The sequence below is a fragment of the Zootoca vivipara genome, chromosome 6, assembly GCF_963506605.1.
Source record: "Zootoca vivipara chromosome 6, rZooViv1.1, whole genome shotgun sequence".
NCBI classification, from domain to species: domain Eukaryota; kingdom Metazoa; phylum Chordata; class Lepidosauria; order Squamata; family Lacertidae; genus Zootoca; species Zootoca vivipara.
The window spans coordinates 12,827,646-12,845,407 of record NC_083281.1 but is presented as its reverse complement, the minus strand read 5'-3'; the positions used below and the strand labels follow the sequence as shown (position 1 = coordinate 12,845,407).

At 52.8% G+C, this 17,762-nt stretch overlaps 1 protein-coding gene across 2 annotated transcripts in view; it reads left to right on the top strand.

Annotated features, from left to right (window-relative positions):
* The window catches only part of GNG7 (G protein subunit gamma 7), a 77,226-nt gene that overhangs the window by 39,002 nt on the left and 20,462 nt on the right, over positions 1–17,762 (top strand). For both annotated transcript variants that reach the window (XM_060275433.1, XM_035118263.2), the window contains exon 3: positions 10,187–10,214. The gene's annotated coding sequence lies outside the window, so the exon portion shown is untranslated. The remainder of the gene's footprint in view (positions 1–10,186; positions 10,215–17,762) is intronic.

The following is a 17,762-nucleotide window of genomic DNA, read 5'->3' as shown; positions in this document are numbered from 1 at the left end:
TCCTTGTTGGGTTGCATTTAAAGGCAGGAGGCACCCTCCTCACCGAGAGTATCTTGCCAACCAGGCAAAGGCCAGCATCTCCCTAAGTGGCTGGCCAGGTGAGTAGGGGCTTTGTGCTCACACCCTCTTCCACTTGCTGCCTGCTTAGGCGGCAGGGAGCCTCCTTCTGGCCAGATCCTTCCTTTGCAATCTCCCTCATGTCTCTCTGCATGGGCTTACTTTGCCATGCGCAGAGACGGGGTGCGGGGTGGAGCCATGCCTGCCATGTGCCATCCCATATATGGTATGTTTGCCTCTGCTTTGTCTCTTGAGTGACTCAGCCTCTCCTCTGCTCTCCTGGCTAGTTGTGCCAAGCGTCGGAAGGGATTCCTTTTTGGGTTGGGGACTGTTCTTTGCTCTCCTGCTTTGCCAAACCAGGAGGCACTGGAGACTCCTCTTTCCTCCCCCACAAATAAATTTTTTTTTTATTGAGATTTCCCCATGAGACAATAACATTGCAGCTACGAAAGAAACAGAAGAGGGAAAGAACAAGGAGCAATTAATGTGAAGAGAGAAAAGCAAAACGTTAGGAAGAATTACAGAAGACAAACTTCCAATTTTCCATCTGCCAGTTACATAAAATAAAAGAATGTGGTTAATTAAAAACTTCAGTCAATGCGGAAATCTACCTGCTCTGCTTTCTGTTAAACAATATTGCCTCCAAGTTAAGGTGCTTCAGAATCATTCATTTCTTTTTCATTGGATGTTTTTAAGCAGAGGTTGGATGGCCACCTGTCATGGATGCTTCAGTTGAGGTTCCTGCATTGCAGGGGGTTGGACTGGATGACCCCTGGGGGTCCCTTCCAATTCTATGATTCTGGTATATCTGCCTTGAGCTGGTAGGGAAAATCAAGGCATGGCACAGGACACATTTCATGCTGCTCAGTCAGGTTTTACCACTTCTGCAGCAGCTAAAGAATATGGCTGCCAGAGATTCTTTAGTTGTGCTTCCTGCACTGCAGGGGGTTGGGCTAGATGACCCTTGGGTGTCCCTGCCAACTCTGCGATTTCGTGGAAGCCTTTGGGCAGGGCACTTTGGGAAGGCAGAGGCGGCTGTTGCGAAACTTTCCCTGGCACTGACTTCCGCATTCCTCCTCCTTTTTCCTCCACTTTGTTTTGCATATTTGAAAAAAAGAAAGAAAAATGTTTTTGTTTTTAAGAAATGCATTCCCCTTGTCAGCTGGAGAGTCTGAGGGCTGGGAGCTGATGGCCTGGCATGTTTGGAGGCATGAGGGGGGCAAGGATTCCTCATCATCCTGCAGGGAGCTTTCGGCTCCCCCAGACAGAGAAGTACCGGCTTGGCACTTTCGTCTAGGAAAAATCCCTGCATATCCAGAAAGGAGGAATGCATTCTTTTCCAGTTACTCCGGGATGGAGTTTCTCTTTCTTTCTTTCTCTCTTGGTCACAAATCAATTAGTTGTCATTCTGGCAGTTCAGCTGAAACTTTTGTGTACTTTCCTGTAAAGGCGAGTTTCACTTTTCCTGAACAGGGAAGGCGTCTCTCTCTCTCATTCTCTCTCTCTTGCATCACTCTCTTGCATTCCTGGCATGCCAAAACATAGAATCATAGAATCGTAGAGTTGGAAGGGACCCCGAGGGTCTTCTAGTCCAACCCCGTGCATTGAAGGAAACTCAGCTAAAGCCTCCAGGACAGATGGCCATCCAACTTCTGCTTAAAAACCTCCAAGGAAGGAGAGATCACAATCTCCTGAGAGAAGACCTTTTTGTGTGTGTTTGTCCCACTGCTGTTCTGGACTGCCGGGGGGGGGGGGCAGTCCCTGTCTCTCAGCCCAGCCTACGCACTCCACCTCAAGCCCCTTGGAGGAAAAAGGAGGGATAGAAATGCAATTATTTCCTTTGAAGGTGGTGATGGGGCCTGCCTTTCTCCCAGCAGAGAAGATCATAGAATGGTAGAGTTGGAAGGGACCCCTAGGGTCATCCAGTCCAACCCCCTGCGATGCAGGAATCTCAGCTAAAGCATCCAAGACTGATGGCCATCCAACTTCTGCTTAAAAGGAGAGCCCTCGACCTCCTAAGCGGGGGGGGGGGGGGTTTGAACCCGAAGGCTTCCAACTGATGGACACAAGCTTACTCCAAAGTTAATTGGCTGCATCTGCGTAAATTTGCATATGAGGAGCAAAGTGCAGCCCTGTGCTTCCTTCCATCCTTTTGGAGGTGCCCTGGAGGCTCCTCCTAAGCGCCAAGTGTGAGGCCACTTCTGATTCTGCTAGATTTAAATCATTGCACCCTTTTCCATCCAGCCATCCAGTAGCCTCTGGTCACCTCAACTTCCCCAAAAGGTTGATGGGGAGGAACTGGCCTGAAGTAGCCAGGTGAGCCACTGGATTTGGCCTGGGCTGAGGAAACGGAGGCAATCGCCACTGCCAGCCACAGATCCAGTGGCTGCCTGTTCACTCTACGTGGTCCAAAGAGACCTGGAGGATTGTGAGTTGCTAAGGTCAGGCAGGAGGAGCCCCAGAGCCCTTAAGGAGAGCCACACTGACCAACCAGAAGAAGCCCCCAAGCAGGACTTGAGTGCGAAAGCAGCAGCAGCAGCAGCAGCTTCTCCCCCCCCCCCTTGCAGTTCTCACCAGCCGGTCTCATTCGGAGGCATTCGCTGCCTCTGGCTCACAGCAGCCATCAGGGCTGGCTCCTTTGGCCTGGCGCTTGTGGGCTTCTCTCCAGGACAGAGGAAGGGGCTGCTCCACTTGCAGGGTGGATGGAAGCGGCAGGGCCCTGGTGGAGTGTGTGAGAGGCGCCGAGTGTGTGCAAGAGAGAGGGAGAGAGTGAACGCGTGACTCACGCCTGTCCTTTTCCCGCGCTGGTGATAGGGTGATGCTGTCACTATGCGGGGCCCCTTGCCGAGCTGTGTTTGCCGCGTGGGCATCCCAGGGCTCCCCAGCTTAGTGGGTGCAGGTGGGCGACGTGGTTTTCTCTCCTGCATCGTCACACGGCCACCATGGTCTCCCCACTGCACCCCCCCCCTCCGGCCGCCTTCTTGAATGTTCTCGTACAAAGCTGCAAAAAGGACCGAAATGCTCTTGGGGAGCTGTGCCCTGCGCAAATCTTTCTTTCTTTCGCTTTCTTCGTGGGGGGCAGAGACGGGGCGGGGAGAAGGAAAGGGGCTATTGTCTCCAAGTGATTTCTGTGTCTTCCCTTGCTATGGGGCTTTGAGACTTGTGGAGCAGGGAGCAAGAGCCCACAGGACCCTACAGGGCGTCTCTGCCCAGAAGAGCAACTGTCCCATGCCTTCTCTCACTCACTCAAGGCAACTCCTGCAGCCAGGCAGGTGCCAAACGTGTTGCAAGGCTGAGAGGGGGGGGGTCTTGTCATCTGGGCACCCCGGGACCCTCAGTCCCATGGTCCAGGCTGGTGCCCCAAGGAGGTCACTTGGGTGCTGCTCACACAGCGGTTTGGCTTCACCCCTGGAGGCACACTCCATTGTCTCTTGAGACAGGCGGATGCCAAGCACCTCACAGTAGATCCTGTCATGGATCATGGAAACATAGGCAGGTGAATGTGTCCCTCTAGCTCAGCATTGCCTACTCTGGCTGACAGCAGTGCCTCACCTGGGTTTCAGGCAGGGAGTCTCTCCCAGCCCTGCAGGAAACCAGCAAAATGGACATAAGCCCGAGAGCCATTCTCAGAACTGTGGAGGCAGAGCACATCCTAGCTCAGAGCCACTGATAGCCTTTTTCTCCATAAATTTGACTAATCCTCTTTTAAAGCCACCCCGGTTGGTGGCTGCCTCCTGTGGCAGGGAGTTCCACAGTTTAACTGTGCTGCGCAAAGAAGTTTATCCGCCCTGAATCTTCTGGTGTTCAGGGTGTCGCCAAGTTGCAGCATTACAAGAAAAGGAGGAAAACTTTTCTCTCTCTGCTTCCTCCCATAGCTGCCAAGTTATCCCTTTTTTTAAGGGATTTTCCCTTATGCTGAATAGGCTTCCTCGCGAGAAAAGGGAAAACTTGGCAGCTATGCTTCCTCCACCGCCCCATGTATGATCTTGCAAACTTGTGTCATGTTGCTGCGTCTGACCGGACACCTTGAGAAAAGCAGGGTGCCGGATTCGATGGAGCTCCCTTTGGCCTGATCCTGTGGCAGAGACAGTTCTCCATGCCTCACCATGTTCTGCTTTGGAGGTGCTCTGCCTCTGATGTGCAGGTGGGGCGGATGCTGCTGCTGCCCTCATGCCCCGTTTGCTGGCTTCCCCTGGGTTGGGCGTCTGGCTGGACACCACGGTGGGGGACCCAGGAGGCTGAGCTCGATGGAAGCCCCTTTGGGCAGCGCTCAGCATAGGGCCTGTGTACTATGGGATGCCCGCTGTTGCGCCCTCCTGCAGGATACCCCTTTGCAGTCCTCGAGCCGCTCGGAACTTGCAATCTGCTTCCACTGCTAGCTGCTGGGAGGAACCTGCTCTTTGCTGCTTCTCCTCCTCTGATAGCAGAAAGTGGAGGTTGCCCTCGGATATTGTGGCTGGAGACAGACAGCACCTTCCTCTCCCGTCTCCCTGGCTGGCTCTCGGCGCTTTTCTCCCCTCCGCTCTTGCTGCTCCTCTCTATCTGTTCAGCACATACTGCACCGAGGCTGTAATTATGTTTCCAGAGCTCGTGAGAAAATGCTGGACTGTCTATAGATCTTCTCTCCTTTCTGCTTGCTTTCTCTCTTCTTCTTTTCTTAATCAGCAAGTATCAGTGATACAGATCTCAACAGCTTTAAAAAAGGAGGGTGCCATTGGATTAGCAATCGCTTGGCACCAGCAGTGGTGGTGGTGTTTTTAATCCTCGCTTCTCTACGTTTTGACTTGCTCTCTTGGCTGCAGAAGATGGGGCTTCATTTGCAAGCAGCCAGTGATCCTGCATCACTGTATGTTTGGTTGAAAGGGGGTGGCAAGGTGGAAGGGGGCACAGGGCACGGAATTCAGCTCGCAAGAAATGAGAGCATGGTGTGGGGGTGTTTTTAAGCAAGGCGCTGGCTCAAGAGACTGCGGAGGTGGTGGGCAGCCCCAAACGATTTTTTTTGGGGGGGGGCTCAGCTTAGCCCTGCCTGGCCCGAGATCTGTTGGTCAGCTGCATGCAGGAAGTCTCAGGAGGCCTCTGGTGTCTCCAAGTAGGACTGGGAGGAGAATCTGCTGCAGACAGCACCAAGCTAGACAGACCCGTTGTCCAACTTGCTATAAGGCTGTGCTTCCTGCAGTATTTAAATCAGCCTTTCACCCAGAAACATGACTAGAATCTTGTTTTATGAGCTGCAGGTCAGTGGTGCAGCACTTGCTCGGCATGCCGGTTCAATCCTCAGCACCTCTAGGTAAGGCTGGCAGAGGCCGCCGTACTCTGAAACCCAAGAAAGCCATTGCTCCAGTGGTCTTACTTGGTTTAAGGCAGCGTCCTGCATCCATCCTGTCAGCAACGTACCACGTTTCTCCGAAAATAAGACACCGTCTTATATTTATTTTTCCTAAAAAAAAACCACACTATGGCTTATTTTCAGGGGATGCCTTTTTTTTCCCCCTCCTTCTGCCGCGGCCGGCATTGCTGCTGCGCCTATCACTATGTCTTATTTTCGGGGTATGGCTTATATTCCTTGAATGCTTAAAAATCCTGCTATGGTTTATTTTATGACTACGTCTTAAAATAGGAGAAACAGGGTAGATTTGCACCATGCCTGCAGGCGATGGAGAATCCAGCGGTTCTGCCCAGTCTGGGATTTACCTTGGTGCAGCAACACTCAGGCCACTCTGCCGCTTAGTAGAAGGCTATCATTATCATCATCATCATCATCATCATCATTATGGTTACAGGTAGGTAGCCGTGTTGGTCTGGATCGAAGTAAAATAAAAAAATTCCTTCAGTAGCACCTTAAAGACCAACTAAGTTTTTATTTTGGTATGAGCTTTCGTGTGCATGCACACTTCTTCAGATACAGAAGAAGTTTTCAATTTAATTTTCAATTTAAATACCACCCTTCATCTGAAGATCTCAGCTCTCACAAGATACAAATACAGGACAAAAGCACAAAATAAATAGTTAAAACCAAAACAAAACAATACCCCCTCCCCGCCCCCAAAAACCATGTAAAAGGCCATAGAATATTAATCAGCCAAAGGTCTGGGAGAAGAGGAATGTTTTTTTCCTGGCACCTAAAAATATATAATGAAGGTGCCAGGCAAACCTTTCTGGGGAGAGCATTCCACAAATGGGGAGCCACTGCAGAGAAGGCCTGTTCTCGTGTTGCCACCCTCTGGACCTCACATGGAGGCGGCACATGAATAAGGGCCTCAGAAGATGATCTCAGGGTCTGAGTCGGTTCATATGGGGAGAGGCAGTCCTTGAGGTATTGCAGCCCTGAGCTGTTTAGGGCTTTATAGGACAAAAGAAGCACTTTGAATTAGAAAATTAATTGGTCGCCAGTGCAGTCAAATCAGTGCAAAATGCTCAAACTGTCTTGCCCCGGTAAGAAGCCTGACAACTGAATTCTGCAGCAGCTGGTTTCCGATCCGTCTTTAGAGGCAGTAACCTGCGTTCCATATTGTTTTTAGTACCCTGTTTCTCATATTTTAGGACATACCCATGAAATAAGCCATAGCAGGATTTTTAAGCATTCAAGGAATATAAGCCATACCCCGAAAATAAGACATAGTGATAGGCACAGCAGCAATGCCGGCCGCGGCAGGAGGAGGAGGAAAAAAATAAGACACCCCTTGAAAATAAGCCATAGTGTGTTTTTTTGAGGAAAAAATAAATATAAGACGTGTCTTATAATATGAGAAACACGGTATATAGCTGACAAATACGTTCAACCCAAAAGCAAGCTTCAAAAGGGATGTGAGGCGTGTTTTCTTGGACGTTCTCCCCATCCACCTACAACTATTGGGGGGCGGATTCTGATGCTCTGCTTGCAAAGAGCCAGGAGGCAGGATCCTTGGCTCAGTGGGCCTGCTTGGGGTCTGGCCCTCTCATTCCCATCTCGCAAGCATGCACTGGAGAGAAAGTGGGCTGAAGCACATTTTGCAGGCAGGGCAAGCAAGGAGGAAGAGCATTGCTTCATTTTTGTTCCTGAATCTGTCTTAAATGATCCTTTCGGGGAAGGGCAAGGAGCTGGCCCAACCCCTTTGCTCCCCTTGTTGTTCTTGGCAGGAGGGGTGGGGGATTCATCACGAGCGAGGTTCAAGGTTCATGCTGCAGAATCTGTTTTCCCATCAGGCAGGCGGCGATAACACAGCATCCCTCCTCTCCTTGTGTGTGGAATAGTTCAGGGCGTTTGGGTGGTAAAATTCCATACGTTGCCCAGGCTGATTCCCCTCCCCTCCTCCCAGGTCTGCTATGCTTACCGGAAAACATCAGGAGGGGGATTCTGGCACCGCTGCGCTCCCTCCTCCCTTGACACGCCTGGGGCAACCGAATGGGCAGCCGGGAGGGCTGGACCCCTGCCCTTTGGTGTCTCGATGGCCTTTGCTCTGTGCCAGGTGGGTCGGGGGCCACCATTTTCCAGGGCTGCCTGTTGCCCCCCACCCCAGAGACTCCTCTGTGTTTTTCCAATATTTGCATGCCTTTGCAATCTCTGTATCCTGCCCTGCCCTGCCGCTTTGTGAGGAGCAAAAATGATTTGACGCAGGCATGTGGAACGCTGCAGTATCCCCTGAGGGGTTTTCAGTCTGGCTCCTGAAAGGGCACCACAGCAGCCAAAACAGCCCTAGGCTCTACCCAGAGCCCTGAGCCATCCTGCACAGCCACAGGGCCTAGGGTTGCGTTCCCACTCAACAATCAACCAGCGGCTCGGTTCCTGGTTGTTGCGCTGTCTCAGCCTTGCCTGCAGCTCACATGCTCCCTAAACGGGCCCACATTTAATCGGGCGCCAGGACTGGGTGCCTGCTCCCCCCCCCGTGCACAGCAGACGGAGCATCTGTCTCCATTTGGGGTGGGTAGGATGGGCAGGCCCGCTTTGTGGCCCGTCTCTTTTCCTTCTTAGAAAGCGTGGCAGCCGTTTTCTGCCTTGCCACTTCAACATTCAGCTTGAGGCAGGTGCCCACGGCACTTCCTCAAGATGGCAAATGGGCCCATTGCCCCCCCCCAAAAAAAGCAGGCAAGGTGGGACCCCTCAGCTGGAGCTTCTGGATTCCCATGAAGGAGACATGTTCTGGTGGGGATCTCCGGTAGTGAGGAAGGGGAAGCCAGAAAGTCTTGGCTCCCTGTCACAGCCAAATCCCGGACTGTGGTCCGTCTCCCCCCCAACAAGCCACATGTGCTGACCACCTTAAGCCGTGGCTTATTGCTGGAAAGCTGGGCTATCACTCCCAACTCTTTTTCCGAGGCACAGGGGCAGCTGTGCAGGGGGGGGGGTTGTTTGCGTTCCTCCTTTGGGCTTCACCCTGATTGCACGCAGAGCGGAGGAAGGCGCTCCCGCTGTCTGCCTGCCCTCCCGCCTTGCCTTGCAAAGGAGAAAGAGAGTGACTTCCCTACAAGGCAGGCCAGGCACACTTCTGAACTCCACCCCCTGTGTGTGATTCATCCCTTTTCTTGTGAAGTGTTTTTATCCTTTAAATAATGTCCCTCCAGTGACGTCTGGCAAAGGAATTTCAGGCACGAGAGGAATGTCTGCTCTGTAGGGGCAGGTGGTGGGGTTTTTTTTTGGGGGGGGGGACAGCCCAAAGCTGCTGCCCATACTGCCATTGCCTCACAGCTTCCTTCACAGCATGCCTGGGTTTTCCCCTCTTGCCTCTCAGGAGCTGCTCCTGAGTCAAAACTCAGGCCACGTGGGGCAGAGAGAGAGACTGAGCAATCTGCAGATGTCTAGGGCCCAGGGCCTGTGATCTCGCCAGGAGGTTCCTGAGCCTCTTCTCTCTCTGCCCCAGTGACCTGAAATGCGAGGGAAGCAGGGCAACGGGGGACGGCGATGGATGCTACCATGCTGCTCTGCCTCGCCACGTTGCTGAAAAGATAGCAAGAGGCTGTTATGTGGAGAGTCTCATGCTCCAGGGAGCCCTGTGTGGACAGCATTGTCAAGCAGTCACCTGGCTTGGCAGTCAGTTGCTCTGAAACAGCTACCTCCCTCCCCACTCCTGGCTCTGCAAAATTTGTGCTTTGCAGCGGCTCTGAAGAAGTCACCAGATGCCTCTGGGTGGTGTTGGTCAAGCAGCCAAGGCCGGGCTGAGCTTAATGGACCCAATTATAGAAGTCTGTCTATCTATCTATCTATCTATCTATCTATCTATCTATCATCTATCTATCCCTAGCTAACAGGACCAGTGGTCAGGGAAGATGGGAATTGTAGTCCAAAACATCTGGAGGGCCGAAGTTTGGGGATGCCTGTACTATGGGATGTATGAGGTGTTAGGAGAGGGTAGTACCTCTGGTGGGGGCCATGTCCTCCTTCTGGGGTGGTTTGTGCACCTTGTGTCCCCCCCCCCCGGCACTCAGCTCTCACCTGCAGCTCCTAGAAGCTGACAGCAGGTGACAGTGGCCATAGTCCCAGAAAACAGTTTTGACTGGCCAGCTGAACCAGGTGAGGGGAGTCAAGGGGTCTCAGACTCTTGATGAGTTAGGGGGTTCTCCTGCATGCGAAGACAGGCTCCTGAGGACTGAGTGGATGAGACCAAGAGGGGGAGGGTCCAATGGTCAAGGAGGTGGTTTCTGCCCATGTGGCTTCACCCCTGGATGTGCACTCCATTGTTCTCGGGACAGACATACAGTATGCCAAAAACACATACACAAAGAACAGCACATACATGCACTCTGGTATGCGTATATAAATGACAGCCACCCATGCTAGAGCATTGAAAGCATGTGACAGATTAGCATGTGACAGCCACCATTTGGGCCCTGCTGCCCCACACCCTGCCTTCCAAGTGGAGCCCAAATGTGCCAGTGGGGCAGTGTTTAGAGGGAGAGGCTAGGGCCTGGGAGACTGGGTTCAACACAGGCACTGCCTCTCTCAGCCTAACCTACCTCACAGGGTTGTTGTGAGGCTCGATTGATCATACAAACTGCCCCCCCCGGTGTGTAAAAGATTTTGGGACCCCCCCCCCTCCCCTGCTGGCATTTGGGCAACCTCCTGTCTCTCCCACTCTGTGCGAGATTGATATTTTTCCCCATTCAGAAAAGGGAAGAAAAAATGTAACCTTTCCTCTCTCTTTCTCTGTCTCCCTCTCAGGTGTGTTCCAAGGACGTTGGAAGAAAAGGTATGTGCTCATCTGGCTCTGGAGCGGCTTCTGTAATGGGGTTTGGATTGGGATCTCATTCCTGGGCTGCATTTTCTCTTGCCTGTGCCGTGAAGGGGGTCCAGGGACCAGGGAGACATGGATGGTTTTGCATCAGGGGAAAGGGGTTTGGGGTTTGACTCGGGAGAGAGGGGCAGCGATTTGTGGACACCTGTAGCAGCCAGGAGGCAAGAGTCAGAGGCAAGGGAATTGTCAGAGCTGGAGGAAGAGGAGCAGGAGGCAGACCAGGCAAGGGAAGGGACACCCTCTCCTGCACCACTTGTCTCCCAGAACCAGGAGGGGACTGACAAGGGAGGAGCAGAGGACGTTTCCATGCAGGCGCAGTCTCCAGCTGTGTGCGCGCAGCCCCTCAGGGAGAGAGACACAGACTGGTGGAGGGAGAGTGATCCCTGTTGCTGCAACTGCTCCCTAGAGCGCAGTCTGGGGAATAGCTGCCTAGTCGCCAGATTGGGTAGCGTAGGTATCCGGAGCTGGAGAAGTGACTGTGAGTGTTTCATGTGACAATAAATATTTAATTCTCCGCCATGTGCATTCCTTTGACTGAGCAGTGCCTAGAAGCCATGCCCGGGGAGCCCCCAAACCCTCCCTTCTCTTCGCAAGCACTCTGCACATGCACAGGTACTGCAACGTCCTGCGGCCCTGAGCCAGTTTCTTGCGGCAGAGGGAGAAACATGGGTGGAAAGTGAGGCTGCTGCTCTCTGCGGTGGCACTTGGGGGTCTCTCCTCTCTCACTTAGCATCTCTGTGGTGAAAATAAGTGGTTGGCCTCCGTCTGTCTCGAGAGACAAGGGAGGAGTTCCTAAGGGGGTTGAGGTCCAGCCCTTGAACAGTTGCAGTGCCTGCTGTGGTTGCAGAGACTGATGTGGGAGAGACATGTTTTGTTGCAGCCGGGGCAGAGGAAGGCATCCGGTTTTGCTGCTGCAGATGCCTCATGGCATTTCTTTTCTCTGCGCTCCTCCCAGTGGCCATTCCTCCTCTGGTCACCTGACTGCCTATCTCTAGGCGGGATTGATGTGGCCAGCCTCCAGGCTCTTTGGGGCTGGGAAGAAGCCACAGGCTCAGGGTGACTTTCCAGGCTGTGTTTGAAGATGGGCACTGGGGCTGGGTGACGTCTGGCTTTCAACGTTGTGCTCTATCCCCAGATAAACATTGCAATATACCGACCTATCACAGTGTCTGAAATAAGAATGGAGCTAGTTAGAGGCAAACAGGGCAATGTCCCGGCAGCTGCTACTACTTTAGGGGTCTGAAACAGACTTTTTTTAAAAAAAGCTTTACAATGGTCATTTTATAGTACAGAGCAACAGGGGCGGCCAGATCCATGAGAGAAGCAATGACCAGCTTCACAGTTTCCCCCCACATTACGGTTTTTTACACAGCACACATAATGTAATTTGTATGGCCACATCGATCAGCCTGGAAAGCTCAGTTGTTTTGAGCTGATAACGTGAAGGTTGCAGGTTTGATCCCCAACTGAGCCAACATGCAGGGGATTGGACTAGATGATCCTTGGAGTCCCTTCCAACTCTGCAATTCTATGATTCAATGCATATTATGAAACCGTTGCCACCATGTGGACTTCAAACCAGCTATGGATGATGTTGCCCAGCCCTAATGGGCACCACAATGACAAAGAGAAAGGGAGAGTGTGCAGTTTGTCTCAGAATGAGTACCAGGAGTATTTGGGAGTCCCTGGCTCACCTTCCCTCTCTGGCCTCACCCCTCCAGGCAGAAGACTTCCCTTCTTCAGCTTCCTTCTTCCAACTGGAGGGGGCTGCAGAGATGCTTCTCTCCCCGCTCTTTCCCAGGGGTGAGCTCAGCTCCTGAGTCTCTGCCAGGCCAGCGTGACTGGAGGGCAGGCGACAAAGGAAGCCTCCCCCCTCCATCCGCCCCCCTCTTCCCGGCAGGCTCCATGGCCCCCGCCATGCCTCACATGACGCCTCATTCATTGGCCTTTACCGAAAAGCTCCATGGCATGATTGGCTCAAGGCTCACAGCGCCCCCTCCCTCCCTTATCTCTTTGCAGAATAAATGTTTGGGCAGGGTGGGAGCGTCATCGCAGGCCCTTTGGGGTGCTGCTTCCTTCCTCCAGATTGCAACACCCGTCTCGTGGGCTCCTGTGTCTATTTTGAGCCAGTCGTGGGTGCTGCATATTGTTCCCCAAACAAGAGCTCTTCACATCGTAGAGCGGTGGGAGAGCAGTCACAAGGCCGTCCTGCACACGCCGGCAGCCTTTGTCCGGGACGCCCTGTCATTAGAGGGTGCCGTCATGTTGCTGGCCTCATGTGACAAGGGTGACTCTCTAGGGAAAGGTCAGGGAAACCCAGAGGCCTGCCTAATCCTTCGCAGCTGAGTGGCAAGAGCTGAGTTCCTTCTCCTGCAGGAAGACTCAGGTGGCAGCATTTGTGCCTGGCTTCATTTTGCAAAAGGGGGTTGCCATCGTTCTTTGAGCATGGGGCTGGGAGCCGGCAAAAGCTAATAATAAAGGGAATAAAATTATAATGTATTTGCCACCCACCTGACTGCATTGCTCCAGACACCCCGGGCGGCTTCCAGTGAAATATGAAAACAATAAAACATCAATAACTTCCTTGTGCTCTGCTCTGACTCCACGGTCTGAAGCAGCAGTGCTTCTGAATCCCGGTTGCTGGAAACCGCAGGAGGGGTGAATTGCACTTGCGCTTGGATCCTGCTTGTGGGTTTCCTGCAAGAGGTACCTGGAAGAGAAGAGGAGGCTGGACTGGACAGGGCCCCCTTTGTCCTGATCCAGCAGGCTTTTCACAGGACCCTGAGGGTCATATAGCCCTGCAACACAGGAGTATTTTGCGCAGCATGGGGCTCGAACCCACAACCCTGAGTTCAAGAGCCGCCTCCTCTAATGGCTGAGCTCTCCCATGAATATTCCTAAAGCACAGGGTTAGAGATCCACCTCTCTGCTGCCACTTAATGGTGGTGGGGTTAGAAATCCCGGCCCCTGAACCTTGCTGGGCACAGACAGAGAGAGACGCTGGGCTCTCGCCTGGAATATCCAGCCTCAAGAGTGTGATGATTTCTTGGTGCACTCTGGCAGGAAATGTGGCCAACACAAAAGTGATGCTTTAAGTTCATTTCCACGCGGCAGAGGGTGATGCAAGGGACCCACTTCCCGTGTGCCAACCACACATGGCTCGCACCTGGCACCCTCCTTGCAGAATCCCACCTGCAGCCGCCAGAAGCAGAGCTTCCTTCCCCGTTTTCTGGAGGTTGGACTCAGTGACCCCTTTCCTGCGGTTTCCTCCAAGGGCTGAACTGTGTTGACTCACTTGCAGCCTCCGCTGCTGCTCTCACGGAGGCTACCTGACCTTCCAGCAAGCAGAGACGTCGGGGGGGGGGGGGGAAAGGTCAGGGAATTGGGTGAGGAGGTCATCTCCTCTGTAGCCGTCACCGTCCCGTCCCCCCTTTGCTGAAATGAATCCCTCTGAGTCAGCGGCCTCGGCGAACCTGGCATATGTATTTAAACCTATTCCACGGCTGGGTCGGAAAGCGAGTCAGGGCAGCCCGTCTCATAAGGACGGGGAAAGAGCCTGTCTGCTGGGTCAGACCAAGGCTGACCCATCTAGCCCAGCTGGCCAGATGTCTCTGGAGGTTCCATAAGAACAGAAGAAGAACTTGCCTTGCTGCTCTGACAGGCATCTTTTGGGTTGGGCACCAGACGGGGCTCCTCGTTCTCTCCCTGTCGCTTTGCATGCCAGGCGGGGGGCAAAGGGCAAGGTAGCAGCTCTCCCTGCTTCCTCCTCACCTGCACGGTAGTTCTTTAGCAGGATGCAAAAAAGATTCCAGGGCTGGAGAAGGTCGAGGAGAGTTTGCATGGTATTTCTGCATTGTGGCCTTTTCTCTCTCCTGGCCACCCCACTGTCCCGTCTTTTGAGAGACTAAATCTCCACAGGCCGGTGGCCTGGGGGCAGCATCCACTTCTGGCAATCAACCACTTGCAACCAAGTGAAGATGCTGAGATATGCACCATCTGGAGGTGCACGCCTAGGGGGCCCTTGGCTCTTGCCTGTCTTCACACACTAGCAACACATCCTGTGGAATTCTGTGCATTATTATATTCTGTCTACACAACCTAAATGGATTTCAGGAACCAAAAAGTTCTAATGAAAAATACAACTTTCAAGCCGTCTGCCCCCAAAATGGCAACTAGGCATTTCATTTTGACGACTGTAACCCTGGTTTAAGGAGCCATTTGGCACCTAGCTGATATATCTGGCTTTCTCACTGCTTGGGGGTGGGCAACAGAATTGCTGAGCTGGAAGGGACCGTAAGGGTTGTCTAGCCAACCCCTGCAACGCAGGAATCTTTTGGCCCAAACCAGCAAGCCCTGGAGGATTCTCCTCCTTGCGAGATCTGTGTCCAGGAATGACGTCTGCTGCTGCTAGGAGATCAAGGGGGAAAGAAGGACGCACACTTTGGCCTGCTTCTGGTCCCAGGGGCCATGTCAAGCTGCCTGTTATGCGGGGCTTGTGCATCAGCGCTGAGATCCTGGTAGCATGTCGTAAATCTTCCTCCTTGGCGGAAGAGCCTCCCCCTGGCTCGGAAGCCAGGGTGGGGCAGGAGCCGAGCACTTACTGGAAAGCGGCTCTCCTTGGCCTCTTCCTGGGAACTCTTGCCTACTGGGGGAGAGTTCACAGCTGCCAACTGCGATAAGTTGAGCTGCGATGGCAACTGAGCGCTTTCTGTAGAATTTGAATTTGCCCCGAATGAGAGAGAAGCACAGACTGAAGCAGTGCAGACTCCTCTGCACCGAGAAGAGCAAACCCAGGAGCAATTTCTGCATAAACTTTCCAAATGCTGGCGGAGCGGGAGAGCAGAAGATCTGGTTTGCTCCAGTGGATTCTGACTCTGGGGAGACCCCCAGAGGTCCACCTCGGACTGGAGCACTTTTCTCTCTTTCATTCTTGTTCACTTTTATCTTTCTTTTTGTCACTTGTTTTATAAATGAAATTCTTCTTTTTAAAAAGTAAACACATGCACACATATATAGTATAAGCTTTTCGCTGCCCACTTTCTTTCCACAAGCCATTTCCCAGTTGCCACGGTGGTTTTGTTGTTTAGTCGTTTAGTCGTGTCCGACTCTTCGTGACCCCATGGACCATAGCACGCCAGGCACTCCTGTCTTGCGCTGCCTCCCGCAGTTTGGTCAAGCTCATGTTCGTAGCTTCGAGAACACTGTCCAACCATCTTGTCCTCTGACGTCCCCTTCTCCTAGTGCAGGGGTCCCCAGACTTTCTGCGCGGCGGGCCGGTGCCCGCCGCGCCGACCGCGCGGTGGGCCGGAGGGCAGGGGAGTGCGCGCGCAGCGGGCCGGAGGGCGGGGGAGTGCGCGCCCGTGCGCATGCGCACACGCACACGGGCGGGAAAAAAATCGCCAAAAATCGCTTGTGCGCATGCGTATGGGCCTCCCCCGACCCGGAAGTGCACCAGAAATGACCTCTTCCGGGTCGGGAGAGGCCCATACGCATGCGCACAAAGGATTTTCGGCGATTTTTTGCCGATTTTTTAGATCGTCGCTGCGCCGCGCGCCGTGAGAGCGGGCGGCGGCAGCGGGCGGCGGGAGTCGTCGCGGGCCGGATTGGAAGGCCGATTGGGCCGCATCCGGCCCGGGGGCCGTAGTTTGGGGACCCCTGTCCTAGTGCCCTCAATCTTTCCCAACATCAGGGTCTTTTCCAAGGATTCTTCTCTTCTCATGAGGTGGCCAAAGTATTGGAGCCTCAGCTTCACGATCTGTCCTTCCAGGGAGCACTGAGGGCTGATTTCCTTAAGAATGGATAGGTTTGATCTTCTTGCAGTCCATGGGACTCTCAATAGTCTCCTCCAGCACCATAATTCAAAAGCATCAATTCTTTGGCGACCAGCCTTCTTTATGGTCCAGCTCTCACTTCCATACATCACTACTGGGAAAACCATAGCTTTAACTATACGGACCTTTGTCGGCAAGGTGATGTCTCTGCTTTTTAAGATGCTGTCTAGGTTTGTCATTGCTTTTCTCCCAAGAAGCAGGCGTCTTTTAATTTCGTGACTGCTGTCACCATCTGCAGTGATCAAGGAGCCCAAGAAGGTAAAATCTCTCACTGCCTCCATTTCTTCCCCTTCTATTTGCCAGGGGGTGATGGGACCAGTGGCCATGATCTTGGTTTTTTTGATGTTGAGCTTCAGACCATATTTTGCGCTCTCCTCTTTCACCCTCATTAAAAGGTTCTTTAATTCCTCCTCGCTTTCTGCCATCAAGGTTGTGTCATCTGCATATCTGAGGTTGTTGATATTTCTTTCGGCAATCTTAATTCCGGCTTGGGATTCATCTAGTCCAGCCTTTCGCATGATGAATTCTGCATATAAGTTAAATAAGCAGGGAGACAATATACAACCTTGTCGTACTCCTTTCCCAATTTTGAACCACTCAGTTGTTTCATATCCAGTTCTAACTGTAGCTTCTTGTCCCACATAGAGATTTCTCAGGAGACAGATGACGGTGGTACATTCAGCTCATTTTCAAGGGATGCAAAACCACAATTATGGAGGCAGTGGATTTAAAAATAAATAAATTTGAAAATCCACCTCTGCCAACTGTGGGGAAGGGAACAGCCCTTTAGAGTCCTCCCAGTTTGCCAGTTGCCTAAAACAGAGCCTCTTTGGCCTCCTGCTCTGATCCTCCCAAGCTTCTTTTAGCACTGGGACCATTCTCTTTCCACACTCCTCCTCCTCCTCCTTTTTTTCTTCTTCTTCAGCAGCAATGGCTCAAAGCATTTCTCCACCAGCAAAACATCTGGTCTCCTGCCAAGCTTTCATGGGTGGCGCAGAGGGTTGGCGGCTTTTGAGGGGCTGCAGCAGCAGCGGTGGGTGGGTGGCCCCTAACAGAGAGAGGCACACAGGCAACCTCTTGAGGGCAGGATTCGTAAAATGCCGCGGCACCCGAGAGGCAGGTTGGCAGGTTTCCTGCTCACAAAGGAGCTTTTGCAGGCAGTACCCCTCACCCTGTGCCTTGTGCCGCAGGATGGAGCACTGTCCATACGGAACAGTTGCTGCTTTCCCGAGAACAAATTCTGGAGGAGTCCATCATTCCTGTTTCTTGGTTTTCCGACAGCATCTTCCTGGCCAACACATATTTTAAAGTGGCCAGCTTATTGGGGCAGAAACCAGAGTGGTCCATCCTCTGGTTATCTCCCGCTTGGACTACTGCCATGTGCGCTCTGTGGGGCCATCTTTGAAGGTGACATGGAAACTGCAACTAATCCAGAATGCGGCTGCCAGACTGGAGACTGGGAGCAGCTGCCAGGACCATATAACACCGGCCCTGAAAGACCCAGTATGTTTCTGAGCACAATTCAAAGTGTTCGTGTGGGACCTATACAGCCCTAAACGGCCTCAGCCCTGTAGACCTGAAGGAGCATCTCCACCCCCATTGTCCAGCCCGGACACTGAGGTCCAGCTCTGAGGGTCTTCTGGGGGTTCCCTCACTGCGATTAAGTGAAGCT